Source organism: Macaca fascicularis, chromosome 9 (genome assembly GCF_037993035.2).
Source record: "Macaca fascicularis isolate 582-1 chromosome 9, T2T-MFA8v1.1".
NCBI classification, from domain to species: Eukaryota; Metazoa; Chordata; class Mammalia; order Primates; family Cercopithecidae; genus Macaca; species Macaca fascicularis.
Genome location: NC_088383.1, coordinates 25341904 through 25360883, shown reverse-complemented (window position 1 = coordinate 25360883; position 18980 = coordinate 25341904).

Sequence of the window (18980 nt, the reverse complement as noted above, 5' to 3'; positions counted from 1 at the left end):
ATCAGTATTGTGAAAATGACCATACTGCCCAAGGTAATTTATAGATTCAATGCCATCCCCATTAAGCTACCAATGAGTTTCTTCACAGAATTGGAAAAAACTGCTTTAAAGTTCATATGGAACCAAAAAAGAGCCCACATTGCCAAGACAATCCTAAGCCAAAAGAACAAAGCTGGAGGCATCACGCTACCTGACTTCAAACTATACTACAAGGCTACAGTAACCAAAACAGCATGGTACTGGTACCAAAACAGAGATATAGACCAATGGAACAGAACAGAGCCCTCAGAAATAATACCACACATCTACAGCCACTTGCTCTTTGACAAACCTGACAAAAACAAGCATTGGGGAAAGGATTCCCTATTTAATAAATGGTGCTGGGAAAATTGGCTAGCCATAAGTAGAGAGCTGAAACTGGATCCTTTCCTTACTCCTTATACGAAAATTAATTCAAGATGGATTAGAGACTTAAATGTTAGACCTAATACCATAAAAACCCTAGAAGAAAACCTAGGTAGTACCATTCAGGACATAGGCATGGGCAAGGACTTCATGTCTAAAACACCAAAAGCAATGGCAACAAAAGCCAAAATTGACAAATGGGATCTAGTTAAACTAAAGAGCTTCTGCACAGCAAAAGAAACTACCATCAGAGTGAACAGGCAACCTACAAAATGGGAAAAAATTTTTGCTATCTACTCATCTGACAAAGGCCTAATATCTAGAACCTACAAAGAACTCAATCAAATTTACAAGAAAAAAACAAACAACCCCATCAAAAAGTGGGCAAAGGATATGAACAGACACTTCTCAAAAGAAGACATTCATACAGCCAACAGACACATGAAAAAATGCTCATCATCACTCGCCATCAGAGAAATGCAAATCAAAACCACAATGAGATACCATCTCACACCAGTTAGAATGGCAATCATTAAAAAATCAGGAAACAACAGGCGCTGGAGAGGATGTGGAGAAATAGAAACAATTTTACACTGTTGATGGGACTGTAAACTAGTTCAACCATTGTGGAAAACAGTGTGGTGATTCCTCAAGGATCTAGAACTAGAAATACCATTTGACCCAGCCATCCCATTACTGGGTATATACCCAAAGGATTATAAGTCATGCTGCTATAAAGACACATGCACACATATGTTTATTGCGGCACTATTCACAATAGCAAAGACTTAGAATCAACCCAAATGTCCATCAGTGACAGACTGGATTAAGAAAATGTGACACGTATACACCATGGAATACTATGCAGTCATAAAAAAGGATGAGTTGGTATCCCTTGTAGGGACATGGATGCAGCTGGAAACCATCATTCTCAGCAAACTATCGCAAGAACAGAAAACCAAACACCGCATGTTCTCGCTCATAGGTGGGAATTGAACAATGAGATCACTTGGACACAGAAAGGGGAACATCACACACTGGGTCCTGTTGTAGGGAGGTGGGAGGGGGGAGGGATGGCATTTCGAGATATACCTAGTGTGGATGATGAGTTGATGGGTGCAGCGCACCAACATGGCACATGTATACATGTGTAACAAACCTGCATGTTATGCACATGTACCCTAGAACTTAAAGCATTAAAAAAAAAAAAAAAAAAAAAAGACAGTTTCTTTTCCTTGTTTCTAGTTTTTATCTCAACTACCATTCACAGATCACACTTAACTCTTAGGGAACCCATCTAAAGAAAGCAATGACTGAACTTAGTGTATAGATGTCTGGATTATGGGGGAAATTATTTACAGGTAGGTCACTATTATTTACAGCAAGTGCAAGAATGTCAGGTAGGGCAGCCTCTCTTGACCCTTGTACTTTTAGTCTTCTGACTAAAGAAAACGAATTTAAAAGCTCTTATGACTTCCTATTCCCTAAACCTTTCTATCGGCAAAAATTCTGACAGGCTTTTCCATGGTTTCTAATATTTGCTTTTGAGGTCCTGGAATTCTTCCAAACACAGATTTAAATTCGGGCTTGTCTTGGCTCTTTTTGAGGAAAAATCGGAACAAAACCAAACAACAACAAAATGAGGAAAAAAGAAAAAAAAAAACTTAAATAGCAAATAGTTCCTTAGTAGAATTTTTTTGGAGTAGAAGAATTGGTAATAGCGTTGTTTAGAACATTTTAGAAGCAAATACTGGAGTGGGTTAAAATGGGTTACTCCTTTGGTTAGAATTTTAAGGAAAAGACATTGGAATTAGTTATTTCTTTACAATGATGTACCTTTTTTCGTTTTAAAAGCTCAACTTCTAGTATTTCAAGAAATGTAATAATCAGTAGGGAGTTAATATAAAAGGAGGAAAGTGGAGCCTGATTGTGACAGCGGATTATTTCATTATCTAGATTGATTCCACTCCTGCCTTTCATGCCCTATGACCTGTTATTTTGAATCCCTAAGGATGTTGGAAAGAGTAATGTTATAAGGAACCTTCTTAAGCTTGCTTACTTTAATAAACTCGATTTTTATGCAACAGTGTAATTGCGATTGTTAGAATGGAAAAAGAATATAAGTTTACATTTGTTTATTGGTAGTGAATGAGTAAAGCCAGCTTCATCTTTCATGTTATTTTTTAAAATTATTTGGGTTCTGGGGTGCATGTGCACGGCGTGTGGGGTTGACGCATTTGTGTGCATGTGCCATGTTGGTGTGCTGCACCCATTGGTTCATCATTTGCATTGGGTATGTCTCCTAGTGCTGTCCCTCCCACCTCCCCCACCCCAGAACAGGCCATGTTATTACTGTGTGGGCATGAGAAGTTTTAGCCAAAACAGGTCCCAGGATCTAATGGAAAGAGCTAATGAGATCACTTTGTATTTCCTGAAGGAGACAGTCAGGAAGCCCTTATAAACTGTACCTATGAATAACAGCTCTCTAACTTGGTCCATAATTGATTCTCTATTTGAATTGAGCTGCCTTAAGATTGGAGTACCTTGCCAACTAAAACTGATGTACACTGATGAATTTCAGGTCAGGTGAGAAATACAAAACTTCCAGAAATTTGTTGGTGGAGGGGGAATCTTCCACTACAGAAGTGTTTCTCCTTCTAGGCCCTTTTGACATTTTGGTGCAGGCAATTATTTTTTGTGTGGAGTGTGGGGACTTCTGTGTGCATTGGAAAATGTTTATCAGCATCCCTGGCCTCTATCCAGTAGATGCCAATAGTTGTGATACCCAGAATTTCTCCAGGCATTGTTAAATGTCCTGCAAATTGGGAAGGGGATTACTCCAAGTTGAGAACCACTTCATTATAAGTTATATTTCTAAAATATATGCCATCTTGTGTTTTCAAATAAAATAATAAGGCAGATTTTTGGTCAAAAAAAAATTTAGAACTTCTATCCTCCAAAAGACAGTATTAAAAGAAAGGAGTGTTGGGTGTGGTGACTCATGCCTGTAATCCCAGCACTTTGGGAGGTTGAGGCAGGAGGGTCATTTGAGGCCAGGAGTTCAAAACTAGCCTGGCCAACATGGTGAAACCCCATCTGTACTAAAAATATAAAAATTACCTGGGCGTGGTGGTGCCTGCCTGTAGTTCCAGCTACTCAGGAGGCTGAGGCACAAGAATTGCTTGAACCCAGGAAATGTAGGTTGCAGTGATTTGAGATTGTGCCACTGCACTCCAGACTGGGCAACAGAGTGAGACTGTGTCTAAATAATAATAATAAATAATAATAATAATAAAGGCTGGAAAACTGGGAAAAAATATTTTCAAAGCTTATATCTGATACAAATAAATGAACATATATAAAATTTAAAACAAGAATAAAATGAAAAACTCAATAAAAGAACAGTGATTTTAACAGACACCTTACAAAAGAAAATATACGGGTGGCAAATAAGCACCAGAGAGAGGCTCTAATCATTAGTAATTTAGGAAATATGAAAATCAAAGTGAGATTGAATCACTAATCACTGACTCTAGAATGGCTAACATTCGAAAAGACTGACCACGTCAAGTGTTAATGAGGTTGCAGAGGAATAGGAACTCCCAGACTGGTGATGGGAATGTACATGTATTTAATACAACAACTTTGGAAAGTAAGCTGGTAGCTTCTCAAGACACTAAACAGAGTTCCCTTACGATTCAGGCATGTCGTTCCTAAGTATTTGCTCAAGAGAATGAAAGCATTTGTCAATGCCAAGACTTCTCCATGAATGTTCATAGTACTTTTGTCATAGCCAAAACCCTGAAATAATCCACGTTTATCAACAGGTAAATGGATGAACAAATTATGGTATGTCTCTGCAATGAACTACTACTTAGTCATAAAAAGAAATGAACTATTGATAGAATAACATGGATGAATTTCAAAATAATTAAAGAGAGAGAAGCCAAAAAATAAATACAGGGTCTAATATTCTATTTATTTAAAATTCTGGAGCACTCAAACTCGCCCATAGTCACAGAAAGGAGATCAGTGTTTGGGAAAGGGGGGATGGGGATGGGGAACGGTGGGGAGGAGGGATTAGAAAGGAACATGAGATAAATTTTGGGAGTGAGGAGTACGTTTGCTACCTTTATTGTCATGTTGCTTTTCTGGGTATCGAAACTTAGGAAATCATACCCTATAAATGTGTGCAGTTTATTGTGTATCATCGATTTTATTCAATGCAGTGAACAAAGTTTAAGATGCCCCTGCAGTGATCCCACCTACTGGCAGTGGCAGCCTCGAGCAACCCTCTCTCCTTGAGAAACTTGTTTTTAATCAACACACTACCTACCTTGATGTTAAGGTGATCTCATTTCCAAGTTTTTAACTTCCCTCTTGCTAGCTCACTCTATGCCCTGCTGGCTCTGATGATGCCAGTTGCTATACTGGGGGGGCCCACGGGGAAAGGAACTGAAGATGGTCTCTGGCCAACAGCCTACAAGGAACAGAACCTCTGCCATCAACCACTTGAGCTTGGAAGCAGATCCTACCCCAGTCTAGATTCCAGGAGAGACCCAGTCCGAACTAAGACCTTTTTTTGGCAGATTTTTAAAGCAGATAACCCTGTTAAACTTATCTGGATTCCTAACCCACATAACCTGTGTTGTTTTAAGCCACTAAGTTTGCAGTAATTTGTTTCACAGCAACAGATAACCAATGTAATTTTTTTTTTTAACAAAGTAAACAAGCAAGTAAACAAACCAAAAACCTACAATGAGTAGTACTCACACAGCTACCCAAGGAGCTAAAATTAAATGCTGATGATACTGAATGCTTGGAAGTGGAGTAATTTGAACCCTTATACACTGGAGTATAAATTGCTGCTGCTTTTTTGGGAAATTCTATGGTCTGGCAATTCCTTTCCTAATGATAGACCCAGCAAAAATGCAACCATATGTGCACTAAAAATATATACAATACTGTTCAAAGAAGTTAGTAATAGAGCCAAACTAGAAGTCAAGGTCTTATTAGCAATAAAATAGATTAATGATGGTATCTTCATACAATGAAATGCTGTACAACAATGAGATATAATAAACTATCCATACAACCAACACCTTGGATGTTGATCTCAGAATCGTAATTGGGTGAAATAAGCAAAACAAGCAAGACACAAAAATGTACTTAATTAAGGTAGAAAACAAGTCAAACTAATATATGGTTATAGACTCAGTAATAAGGAAATCACAGTTACTTTGCGAAGCATCTCAGAGGAGGCCTGAAGGTTTTGCTAACTTTATTTCTTGATGTAGCGTGTGAGGTACACCAGCTATGTATACTTTATAAAAACGGAGTTGTAAACTTCTAGTTTGTGTACTTTTATGTATGTTATACTTTATAGAAACTGGACTGAAAAACGGATTCATGTTAATTACAAACAACAATGTACCTTGTGGGATTTTGGAATTTACAAAGCACTTGGCATCCATGAACTGCTGTCTTACTCTGTTGGGGCTGCTGTAACACAATACCTTGGGGGGCTCATAAGCAACGGAGATTTATTTATCACCGTTCTGGAAACTAAAAATCCAAAATCAAGACACTGAGGCTTGCACTGGTAGATTTCTAGTCTGGTGAGTGCCCACTTCCTGGTTCATACATGTCTGTCTTCTCACTGTGTCCTCACATGGTGGAGGGGGCAAGGGAATGCTCAGTATCATTTTCATAAAGGCTAATCCCACACCTGAGGGCTCCTCCCTCATGTCCTAATTACCCCTAAAGGCCCCATCTGCTAATACCATCACATTGCGAGTTTGGATTTCAACCTAAGAAGTTGAGGGAGACACAAACATTTTGTCCACAGCAACTGTCATTCTTTAAAAACAGGTAAACAACCTGAAAGGTGTATTTGCACATGAGAAAACTGGTTTACGCATGTTTGGGATCTAGGATACACACAAGATATTCCTTCTAATCAAACTAACCACTGAATATTTAAAAAAAAAATACAACTGAGTCATTCATATGGAAGTCTGTCTTCACAGTAACTCATCATCTGGGTCATCTTGGAACTAGTAATCCTGATCCTGTTAAGATAGAGCAACCAGTAGGGAGGCTGAGGGCTGCCCTGATTTTCTTCCAAGGTCAGTGCACACTAATAGGTGGTGGGAAGGAAGAGACATGAGCACATAGCAGGCAGGAGCCCTTCTGGGGATGCAGGAGGAGGCAAGCTACTGGCTCTCCACTGCCTCCCCTAATGCCATCTACTCCCAACTTTTGGGGGGCCACTTAGAAACAAAAATCAGAGATTCTTAGCTCAGGGAGCTAGAATATGGTCAAAACTGTGGACAGGCCTCAGGAGAGGGCCCACTGCTTTCAGTTGATTCTCCAAGGGGCCATGACCCTGGCAGGTTTGAGACCTCTTTCCTTGGGCCACTTGCTCCAGCCTGATGCCGTTGTCCCACTGCAAAGCCAGACAGAGGTGTGCAGAGCAGCCCCTTGTCACCCCAACAGCTCCCCATCCCAGCTGAGCTTCAGAATCCTGGGCAACTTCTCACCTTGTGCTGATGAGCTTTTAAAGCCCACAGTTAATTCTCACAGTGGCTACAGTGAAGAGCCATGGGTTTGCCTCCTGTTCCCATTCTGAGTACTGGGATATGAGGACAGGACTCTGCACCCTGTGATGGCTGAAATTTTGACCCTATTTGTAACAGGGCAACTTATGTTAAAGCAAACATGAAAGGGCAAAAGTTTGCAGAGGCGAAACTGTGCGAGAGGAAAAGAGGGAGAGGGGTTTAAAGAGAGAGAAAGGTGGCGCCTTGCAAATGAGGAATGGGATGCTCCATTTATCTTTTCCCCTACTGAGGCCACCCTATGTCAGAGTCAGCTGCCAGTGTAGGATTTCCTTCAAAGAGAATGGCTTTTGAGTACAAAACATGACACCACCTACTCACTCACTGGCATCTTCCATGGGCCAAGAACAGAAGTGGTCAAACCTCATCCCTGTCCTCACAGGGACCTGAGTGAAAGAGATGTAAACACCCAACAAATAAGGTGTGGAATTAAGGCAGAGCTGCTCAGCCTGGGCACACCTGATGCATTGAGCCAGATCATTCCCTGTTGTTGGGGTGGGGGCTGCCCTGCAGCATCCCTGGCTCTACAGACTAGATGTTGGTAGCACACCATCACCCTAGCTGTGAGAACCAAAACCATCTCAGACACTGTCAAAATGTCCCCTTGCGGGGGGAGGGGGGGGCGCAAAATCACATCAGGCTAAGAACCTCCAAGGTAGAGCTGTGGTCTCCAGAAGTTGGAGGCATCAGTTCTGCTGGGGGAAGTCAACAGAGGCTGCAGAGAACTCAGAGCACACCTGAAATAACACCACCCCAGGCCTGGGCCTTCACATAGTGCCAGTGTCTGAGAGCCTGGACTTGGGAAGGACTGACAGTAGAAATTCAAACAGATGCCCAAGCAGTGCTCCCTTCTTTGGTAGCATGTAACCCTTTGTTAGAGATGAAAATTCCAGGGTTGTGTGTGGTGGCTCATGTCTGTAATCCAGCACTTTGTGAGGCTGAAGAGGGAAGACTGCTCGACCCCAGGAATCAGAGACCAGCCTGGGAAACACAGTGAGACCCTGTCTCTACAAATAATAATAATAATAATAATAATAATAATAATAAATCTTAGTGTGCCTGTATAGTCCCAGCTGCTTGGCAGGCTGAGGCAGGAAGATCACTTGAGTCCAGGAGTTTGAGGCTGCAGTAAACTATGGTCATTCTACTGCACTCCATCCTGGCTGATAGAACAAGACCCTGTCTCTTAAAAAAAAAAAAAAAAAAAAAAGAGGAAAGAAAATTCTACATAGTTCCCCTGACCATCCTATGGCTTTGGGGGAGAATAAGGGTTACCCACAAGCTGAGAATTACTGATCCACAGATAATGTCTTCGCTTATTCATCAGGCAAAACGTTACTGTGGAATAGCAGGAGGTGAAGTTGGAGATGTTGACAGAGCCTGCAGGCCCTAGAAAAAGTTTTGGATTTTATTTAAATGCACCTGAATGGTCTGTTGAATCCAACAGGTGGAAATGTGACAGGGACAGGGATATATATATATATCTATATATATATATACAAATATATATAAATATACAAGTATATATATACACATATATAAATATAAAAATATAAATATATAAAAATGTCTTTGAGTCCAAAATAGCAATTGCACAAGTATAGAACAGTTGCTACATGGCTTAGCTTTTGCACAGGTGGAAGAGACTCAGGGGCTTTTGGTGACGGCCTTTATTAAGTTAACCATGGGCTGCTGCTGCTCAGAATTTAATGCAGTCATAGGTGCTCAACTAGAAACACAATGTGCGAGCTAAGAGATGGAACATGCCCAGTAGGCTCTGCCAGCTGATGTTTGTTCAGATTTTGATAAAATACACCATCATCTGCTCCTACCTACCTTTTCTGAATTGAACCATTGCTTTGGTTAGCTTACCTGAGTAAGGACCTTCCCCAGTTCATACTTTGTTTCTCCTTTAGAGACAGGGTCTCACTCTGTTGCCCAGGCTGGAGTGCAGTGGTGTGATCAGGGCTCACCACAGCCTCCACTTTCTGGGCTCAAGTGATCCTCCAGCCTCAGCCTCCTGAGTACTGAGACTACAGGCACACACCACCATTAATTTTTTTTTTTTTTTTTTTTTTTTTTAAATAGCGACAATGTCTCACTGCGTTGTTCAGGCTGGTCTGGAACTCCTGTGCTCAAGTGATCCTCCTGCCTTGGCCTCCCATAGTGCTTTTTAATCCACATTCTTTTTAATCCACACACTTACAGCTTCTAGCTCCTTCAGCCCTGCGGTGGACAGCAAGACTTCCTCCAGAAGTTCCACATGTGGAAATGAAAGCACAGCAAACTCACCGTCAGTGGAGTGAAACATACAGTAGGCAGGGGAAAGGGAAAGGGCAGCACCCTGGGGACTCCCATTCCTGCCCCATGGAGTCTGAATTCCCAAAAGATTCTACTTTGGATCTGCCCTCTGACGCTTGGCATTCCACCACTGGACACCTGACCCTTTGATTACATTGTTGCCTTCTTCCTATTGCCCTAACATGCTTGGAAAGGAACATCAGCTTTCTGGTATCTCAGTTTGTCGCTTCCCCCAAAGATAGAAATGGTGGAAGGCACAAAGGAGTTCTCAAAAGAAGCCCCAAGCCAAGGAAAAATGCCAACCGCCTCACATTTTCAACTGGGGCTACAGCTGCGTATGGCGGGTACATCGTACATTAACAAAAAATTTTAATTGGCAAATAATTATATATACTTATGGGGTACATAGTGATGGTTATATATATATATGGAATAGTGATCAGATCCGGGTGATTAACATATCCATCATCTTCAACATTTCTCATTTGTGTTAGGAACATTCAATATCCTCCTTCTGGCCGGGCGCGGTGGCTCACGGCTGTAATCCCAGCACTTTGGGAGGCCGAGGTGGGCGGATCACGAGGTCAGAAGTTCCAGACCAGCCTGGCCAACATGGTGAAACACCCTCTCTACTAAAAATACAAAAATTAGCCGGGCATGGTGGTGGGAGCCTGTAATCCCAGCTACTCAGGAGGCCGAGGCAGGAGAATCACTTGAATCCAGATGGCGTAGCTTCCAGTGAGCTGAGATCACGCCATTGCACTCCAGGCTGGGGGACAGAGCAAGACTCCATCTCGAGAGAGAGGGAGAGAGAAAAAAAAAATCCTCCTTCTAGCTATTTGAAACTATGTAACATAGCTGCCGGAAAAACTGAGATAAAGGAAGTTGAGAAATTCAACGAGGTGCAGAAGTTCTAGGTGACCACCAGATGGCAGCAGGTGAACAATATTTTCCTGAGATGCTGTAGCCTCTTAAAGGAGCCTTCAATCTCAAGTCTTAAAGAGTGTTAAATGTGGATGGCGTGAACAGAAGGAACTACGTGCCTCCCATGCCTCGTCCCCCCGCCTGCACCCCACAGAAGAATGTGAACCTTCCTGATTTTTGGCAGGTCCTGCCTTGGGGTCCTCTGTGTATAATACAGACATTGATTCCTGCTCTTAACTTACCGACCACCACTCGCCCCCACTGTCTGCTTTAGTCTCCACTAAGTGCTGTAAAAGAGGGCAAACTCATAGAGGGCGAGATCTAGGTTTCCAGGAGTGAGCAGCGTGAGCTGAGATCAGAAGGATGAAGAAGAGGGCTGAGATCAGAAGGATGAAGAAGAGGTGGGGTGAACATTCCAGGCACAGAAAGCAGCTTGTGGCTGGGGCTTCAGGAACAGAATAGAGAACAGGGTAGCTGGGCCAGAGGGAGCCGCGGGGCAGGTGGGTGAGGCGCCCACTGAAAGATAGGGAGACGCCAGATTCCGTGGGGCAGGGATGCCGCGCTTGACCTTGGGAGTGTCTCCTTTGAGGGATTTCAGACAGAAGGGGCAGGAGGTGGTCAGGGCCCCTTTCTCTGGAGTTACTCAGCGAGAGGGCATTATTTTTGCAGGATGGGGTAGGTGTGACAGGCCTGGCAGGGCAACGTCTGCTGTGCGATAGATTCTATTCATTTGTGAGACTGAAGAATGTGCAACTACAATCACTGTACAATGGTCTAGTTATTTCTGAACATTTTCTTCCCTGACTCCATTTGCAAGTAAGTTAGCCAACTGTTTGAGAATCAAAAAAGCACTTCTCAGAAAGGACTAGAGACCTCCTTTTCCAGCCCAGAGGACACCAGAGATATGAGGAAGGAGGCGGCTGAGGCCCCAGACTCAGACCATGGTGTGTGTGGTCAGATGAGTGCAAAACCACAAAGAGACAACACTCAAGGGAGGAGACCAAACAGGTCAAAGACACACTCTGGCTTCCTTACAGATCTAAGAAGTCTTAGGTCTCTGTTACGGTTTGGCTCTGTGTCCCCACCCACATCTCATGTTGAATTGTAATCTCCAGTGGCGGAGGTGGGCCTGGTGGGAGGTGACTGGATCATGGGGGTGGTTTCTAATGGTTTAGCACCATCCCCCAGTGCTGTCTTATGATAGAATTCTCATGAGACTTGGTTGTTTAAAAGCGTGTAGCGCTTCCCCCTTCACTCTCTTCTCCCTGCTCCCACCACATATGATGTGCCTGCTTCCCCCATCGCCTTCTGCCATGATTGTAAGTTTCCTGAGGTCTCCCCAGACCTGCCTCCTGTACAGCCTGTGGAACTGTGAGTTAGTGAAACCTCTTTTCTTTGTAAACTACACAGTCTCAGGTAGTTTTTTTTTTTTTTTTTAATCAATTCCAGAATGGACTAATACAGCGTCTAATCCATCTGCAATCCTAAATCTGTCTAATGTACTTAGATTCAATCTCTTTAAGGAGTGGTCCCGAACACCACTTTTAATGCTGGATCAAAGTGTGATCCAATCAACATGCTGCAGACGGGATGGCTCAACTGTTGCTTCCCAACGTTGGGGATCATCTGGGTTCCTGTTGCCCGGCAGAGGTGTGTTGATCGGTAAGGATGCAAGGTTGGTCCCTACTGTCCTTCATCCATAGAAAGGGGCTTTCATCTCATTTGTTTCATATGGAACACTTGTAGGTAAAGGCTTTAAATAAACCCAAAGGCAAGGAATAAAAATGTGTCCCAGGTATGGAGATACAGAGATGTAGGTGACACTAGAGGTAATCGTTTCACGGTGATTCAAGAACCAGAAGTGGGTGAAGCAGGGGATGAAGACCGGGCATGCATACAAAATAGGGAAACTGAGGAAGGGCTGAGGGTGGTGAAGCAGCAAAAGCAACCTGTCTACATGCTGATGGGCAGGATCACGTGCGGGGTAGATGTTGGTGGTGTTGGGGAGGGGCTCCCTGAAAGTGCAAAATCTCTGAGCAGTGAGGGACAGACTGAGGGCAATCGGAGAGGAGAGGGGGCCTGTTAGTTTTGGCCTGGTGCTGCTTATGTTTTTAACCTGATGGGCAGGGACCTCTATGCCACCCTCCAGGTCTTGCCTCGCAAGGCTGAAGACTGGGATGGGCTCTCTCCTGCCCAGGGTTCCTCTACTGGAACCATGAGTATCCGTATCCTCACTCTCCTGCCCTATCCTCAGATCCCAAATCATAGCTGCATGAGCCACCCTCCCAGAATCTCTCTCCTTCAAGGAGTGGCTCTGCACTTCTGATTTTTAGCTTTACCTATTGACACTGTGTCCACTAGAAGCCTGGAGGAACATTTGAAATACATCACTAAAATGACAGGCATTATTAATAGGACTTCTGTAACAAATACGTGTGAAATGTCTCATTCAGCCAAGTATGAGGAACCATTTTTTGGACTACTAGAATTTCCAGAGGCTAAGAAAAGGGCTTCGTCTGTACTTTCTTGAACTCTAATCCCTAAATTACTACAAGTTCAAGGGCACTTATATACACATTAGCTTCTGGCAAATAAAACAAGCTCCAAACTTAGCCAACACTGGAAGGCCCCTGCAGTCTGGAAGTATCAAAATGCAAAGCCAAACTCTAAAATGCCCCAAGTGACACTACATAGAAGACAAAAATTAAGTCCATACATTTCAACTGTTTCTTTCAAAAACAGTTGGATTTTTTTTTTCTTTTTTTTTTAAATGCAGAAGTGGTGGCTGAGCTGTACTTTTTCAAGTGCGGCTCTCCTGTAGTTGGTAACAGTCACCTTTATTTTTAAGGAACAGCATCTTCTCACTGCACCTGGGCCTCCACCTTTCTGGCTCGACACTGTGGTTCTCAGCCTTGGCTTCCCATTAGAATCACCTGGGGGTATTTTAAAAGCCTCCCCTTGTTGAGGCAGCACCTCTGAGCACCTGAATGAGAATCTGTGGGAAGGGCCCAGGCGGCAGAATTTTGAAAGCTTTTTTGGGGACTGCAGCGTGCAGATGGGTTTGAGAAGCTGGAACACCAGCCGAGCCTATTCCCAGTACAGGGTCCGGCTTTCTTGGGTTCCTCGCCTGCAGCGGTGTACCCCACTGGTCACCACCTGTTCCCAATGTTTTCATGTTTAAGTCAGAAAGGAGATGGTGTCTGTGTCAGGCTAGGGCCCTGGTTCTAAGTCCCAGGCACCCAGTTCCATCTTGCTAAGCCCAGGCTTCGGCACTCTACCCCGAGACATCTATTCCCACACATTGTTCCAAGATGCTCTCTTCTTTCCCTCCTGTCAATTGCTTAGAGATTGGGTTCCTTTCATGTTGTTTTGTTTTCAATTGAGACGGAGTCTCACTATCACCCAGGCTATAGTACAATGGCACTATCTTGGCTCACTGCAACCCCCACCTCTCCGGTTCAAGCAAGTCTCCTGCCTCAGCCTTCCAAGTAGTTGGGACTACAGGACACAGCACCGCACCCGGATAATTTTTATATTTTCAGTAGAGATGGGATTTTGCCATGTTGGGCAGGCTGGTCTTGAACTCCTGACCTCAGGTGATCCACCTGCCTCAACCGCCCAAAGTGCTGGGATTACAGGCTTGAGCCACCTCACCTGGCCCTTTCCTGGTTAATCATTTGGTCTTCCGGGCATGAAGGAAAAGAACATAAAGGCTAATACCAGTATGGGCTTCCCGAAAATCCCCCAGGAGTGGCAGGTCACTGAGGCACCCCCAGCTCTCCATGTATCCCTAAGGGCTGCTCTTACACAGGGAGGGGTCACTGGGCTGGGTACTTTGGAGGCTCCCTGTTGGGTCCTTATGCCCTCAGGGTTTGTCCCGACTTAACAGTGAGGCCCCTGTTCATTATTCTGTGCCAGTGGTTGAGTCACAGCAGTGCTGCCCTTGAGAGGCAGTTTTGGGTATTTGGAGAGTTTTCTAGTTGTCCCAATGTTGGAGGCAAAACTGGCATTTTAGTGTGTAGGGGTCAGGGATGCTGATTCGGGATGTCCTACAGTCAGCTGCCTGGGAAAAACTGCCCCCCCCCCACCCCCAGCACGACCTGGTCACATCCTCCTGGACATCTGCATAAGGGAAAACCCTGCTTATAATTATTCGAGGGTAGAGGCCAATTTTATTTTACATTTAAATCCTTTTGCAGCCTAAAATGTGCAATGAAAATTTTCAGGAACATGTAAAGTGAGGGAGAGTCATATTCTACTTTGTTCAAAGCTTTAAACAGAGTCATTCGCTATTTGGGAAAAGTCACATTACCAGCCCAGTTCACAGCGTTCGAGTCCCTGATACAACACGCACTCTGCTGATGGGTGCGTGTATGGCATGGATATAACGAGAACTTTGTTATAGTGTCACTAGGGCATTGCATTTTATTTTTCAAACTAGGTGAGTAGGTAGGAGATGTCATAAGGAATTTCATCTCGTACAAAACATTTGTAACAAAAGGGAGCTTGGATCCATTGGAAATGAGACTTATCCTTGAATTTCAAAGGATCACTCTGAGAGTCTGAGGTACCTACTTACAAGTCCCTGCCGAGAAGCCATACTTCAAGTAAACCCTTTTAGGAGGCACCTGGGGGCCACTTACCCTGGTCTCCAGCAGCTGAAGTTCCCGAAGGCACCAGCAGGAGGGGCATGCTGAGGCTCGAGGGGTGTGACCAGAAAGGTGTTGTGTGTCTTAGCTGGGGCAGGATGAGGGATTACCTGGAGGGGCGTGGCAAGGCCAGGAGGACGGGGCCTGGTATGGATAGGACCTAGGCTGGGCTTGACTTGTCTGGGGTATGGTCTGTCTGGCAGGTGAAGCCTTCCCTGCAGTCCCAGCCCAGGGCCCTAGAGTTGTAGTTGACCACCTGGGGCTTAGGGGAAGAGGAGTCCCTATCCCAGGTTCCAATCCAGATTCACAGCATTTCCAACAATACTAGATGAGAACGTTAGTCCTTTAAGTGGAGGGCGTCTCTACCTATGCATCTTTTGAAGGTGAGGCAACCAAAATTTGCAATCTAATAATCCCATAAATGGATAATTTTCTGCATTGTGCTCATTTGTGTGCTCCAGGAATGAAAAATCTCCCCTTAAAGCCACCTTCTTTCAAAGGAGGAACCTGAGCAGCCCCCACCTCCAGCAGGATGGCCGAGTGCCCAGAGATGCATACTGCACTTGTCACCTCTTCCCTGTTCTCAGTGTCCTACAGTGAAGTGGGGAGGGATAAATGACGGGAACTTTTTCCGTGTTTGTGAGGATTAAAAGGCAATAGATGCAAAACACCTTAGCATTCTACGTGGCCCATAATAGGCAACAGATGGCAGTTATTGCTGATGTGTTCACAGACACAAGGATTAAGGACCACCCCATATGTTGGGCAATTAAAATATTAAGCATTTTGTGCAAATCGAGGGCATGCACTGTAGACTCTCCTGCATTCTTGGCAGAGTGGTGAGCGTAACTCAACCTTCCTGCTTCCATCAGGGCGAACATTTGCTTCTAAGGTGGGCGCCTGACTTGGAGCTAGATGGACATGCACCTTGGGAGGGCCTGGGGCTCTCTTCTCAGAGGTGCTTTTGGGGTTATTCTTTCGGACATTCCTTCTTAGGAGCATAGATCAAGGAATGAGTGGTTGCCCAGTGCCGGGGGTAGGTTTTCCTGGACAGTATCACCTGGCCTCTTTTGCAAAATTACCTTTTGAATTTTCAGCTGAAGCAGCTGTCATTCCTCTACTTCCTCCAAAACATTTCCCGGTGTCTCTGAAATACCTTTGCATTTACTGAGCCTTGGAGGTGGGAAGGACCTTAGCTAGAGTTACAAGGTGGGGCATTCAGGAAGAGGCCCAGGTTTATGTTTCAAATCTGGCCTGCAGGGAGGGGAGTGGCTAGGCCTGCTCTCAGCACCCAGTGGATGGGCCCCTCTTACCCCATGGGCCTGGCCCCTGTCACTCAAGCCCAGGAATGAGCATCATCTGGGGAATATGGGTTGGGGTGACCTGGGAGCACCTTCTCCCAAGCCTGCAAATATAACTTCACAAAAGAACCACAATTCTGAGCCACAATTCCCAGGGCCTGGGCTTTTCTGTATCCGATTGAATGCCTATTTTACTTTGGGAAAAAATCCAGTCACAAGTAGCATTAAAAGAAAACCAGCTTCCTTAAAAATGCTTTAACAGTATTTTAAGTTCTGTATTATACCTGTCAGCGCCAGGTGCCACCACCTCCGTGAAGCACCAGACAAGCCCGCTGCTGTGCACCTGCTGCAGCTGACTGCCAGGACGGCTCACACTCCCCCATCTGCATCAACTGTGACTTGATCTGTGTCGGTATGTGTGCCACGCTTTCCCCAACTAGACCGATGCCTCTTAAGGTCAGAACAGTGTCCCGGTTGTCACCACAGCAGTAATAATCATCATTCTCATTCACTATTTTTTGTTTATGAGACAAAGTCTTACTTGTCGCCCAGGCTGGAGTGCAGTGGCACGATCTCGGCTAACGGCAACCTCAGCCTCCCGGGTTCAAGCGATTCTCCTGCCTCAGCCTCCTGAATAGCTGGAAATACGGATGTGTACCACCACGTTCGGCTAATTTGTTTGTATTTTTAATAGAGACGGGGTTTCACCATGTTGGCCAGGCTGGTCTTGAACTCCTGACCTCAGGTGATCCACCTGCCTTGGCCTCCCAAAGTGCTGGGATTATAGGCGTGAGCCACTGCACCCGGCCCTCATTGACTTTTGAGTGCTCAGTATGTTCTACTTTGTCTTCAGAATTTCGTATACATTGTATTTAATCCTCCCAATGATCCTATTTAGTAGGTGCTGTTATTCTCCATGAACAGGTGAAGAAGCCAAAACATGCCCAAGGTGGTCAACCAGAAAGCAGCACTGATGTCATGGCCAGATGCCCTCCCCACCCCACCCTACGTGCAGAAGATGCTCAGTGAGGGCTGGATGAATGGACCGATTTTGTTAAATGTACCTGAGAAGCCACATGGTTTATTTCTAAGAGTCTTTTTAGTTTAACTGAATAATGGAATGGTGAACTTAAAAGATAAGCAGGTGTGCTGGTGCATGCTTATAATCCCAGCTGTTCCAGAGGCCGAGGCAAGAGAATCGCTTGAGCACCGGAGTCTGAGGCTGCAGTGAGGTGTGAGTGTACCACTGCACTCCAGCCTGGGGAACAGAGCAAGGCCTTGTCTCTTAAAAGAAAAAAAAAAAAAGAAAAGAGACTGTCTTAACTAAGTGTCTGTTAAATGTAGTTTAGCAAAATCTGAAAACCCAGGAGCTCAGCTCATCCTACCCAATGTCATTCACTGGAGATATTCAAAGAACCGAGGTGCTGTTGTGAGTTTTTATTGTTACAGTTTCTAACGTGGTCTTGAGGTTTCCCTGTCAAGAGTGGCCGTAAGCCGAGATAGCGCCTCTTTAGGGAAGCCCTGATGGAATGGGGTGTAGTTAGGTTTGGGTGTGTTGGTCAGCTAAGGCCCAATGAGGTGAAACCAAAATGCATCAAACAGAGGAAATGTCTTACTTACAGATTCCAGAGACGGTGGGGCGGTGGGGGGGGGGGGGGGGGGGGGGCCTCCATGGGAGGTCTGGAGGCAGCGGCAGCAGAGCTCATCCAGGAGGTGGGGAGCGAGTGAGAGTGAGTGAGCCTGTGGGGCTATGCTTTTATCAGGATCCAGGGGCGTTACCCCTTAGGCTTTCCCATGGGGGTCGTGGATTCGTTAGTTTCAAGAAAACAGGTGCACAGGGGAAACTTACTGACACGACTCTGGTGTTAATCATCAGGTGTTACCACCAGCCCACAGGTGTGGGAAGTGTTGGGTTTTTGGTTGGTGGGATGAGGAAGGGGCCTGGGCTCTGTTTTTCAAACAACCACACAGGGAGGGAAAGTTTTAATGAGGCCAGAGAGGGCAGGGGTACAACAAGGTTTCAAAACACTTAGGTCGGGCCTAAGAATGGGTACCGAGGCAGGAGCTCTATTGCACTAATTTAGACAGGCACCTCCTGGGTCTGTGCTGTGATAGGAAGTCTTTGCAACACCTGACGCTGGTTTCTCCAATCATGGTAGTTCCTCCTCTAGTTTCCTGAAGAGGCAGGCAGCATGGGGCCGGATCTCAGGGCAGTGGATGGGACCGTGCGGGGTTTTCCCTTACCTGGTGAACAGGTCCCATCCTTCATGACATTAACTGAAATTGCCATCATCTCTGTGACCTTGCCAGCGCTCCGGGAAGTCTGAAGTTAAACTGCAAAAGTGAGCCCACCATCTGCTGTCCTACTGCTTATAAAGAATTTTCAGCTTGTCCATAAACAGAAGCAAATAAATTGGCATGAATTAGCTATGAGATATATTTATATATAAACGACTATAATGTCATTAAGGTGATTATGGGACATGATTAAAATGTTGGATCCTAAATACTTTCCTAAGTGCCACCTGAAACACGGGACTGCCATTAACATAATGAGCAGAGATATGAATATTTCTGGCAAAGGCATCCTGAAGTAAGTAAGCCTGAAACTCAGTAACACTGAACAACCGAGTTCCAAGAATATTTGCTTTTTACGTCAAATCACCAAATGAAACATTCTGGAGGTGAAAAATCTAAGTAGTTTCCTGAGATTCTTCCTGTGGTTAATTCATAATCCTGGTATTGTTTTCACTAACTTTCTTCCTTTTTTTTTTTTTTTTTTT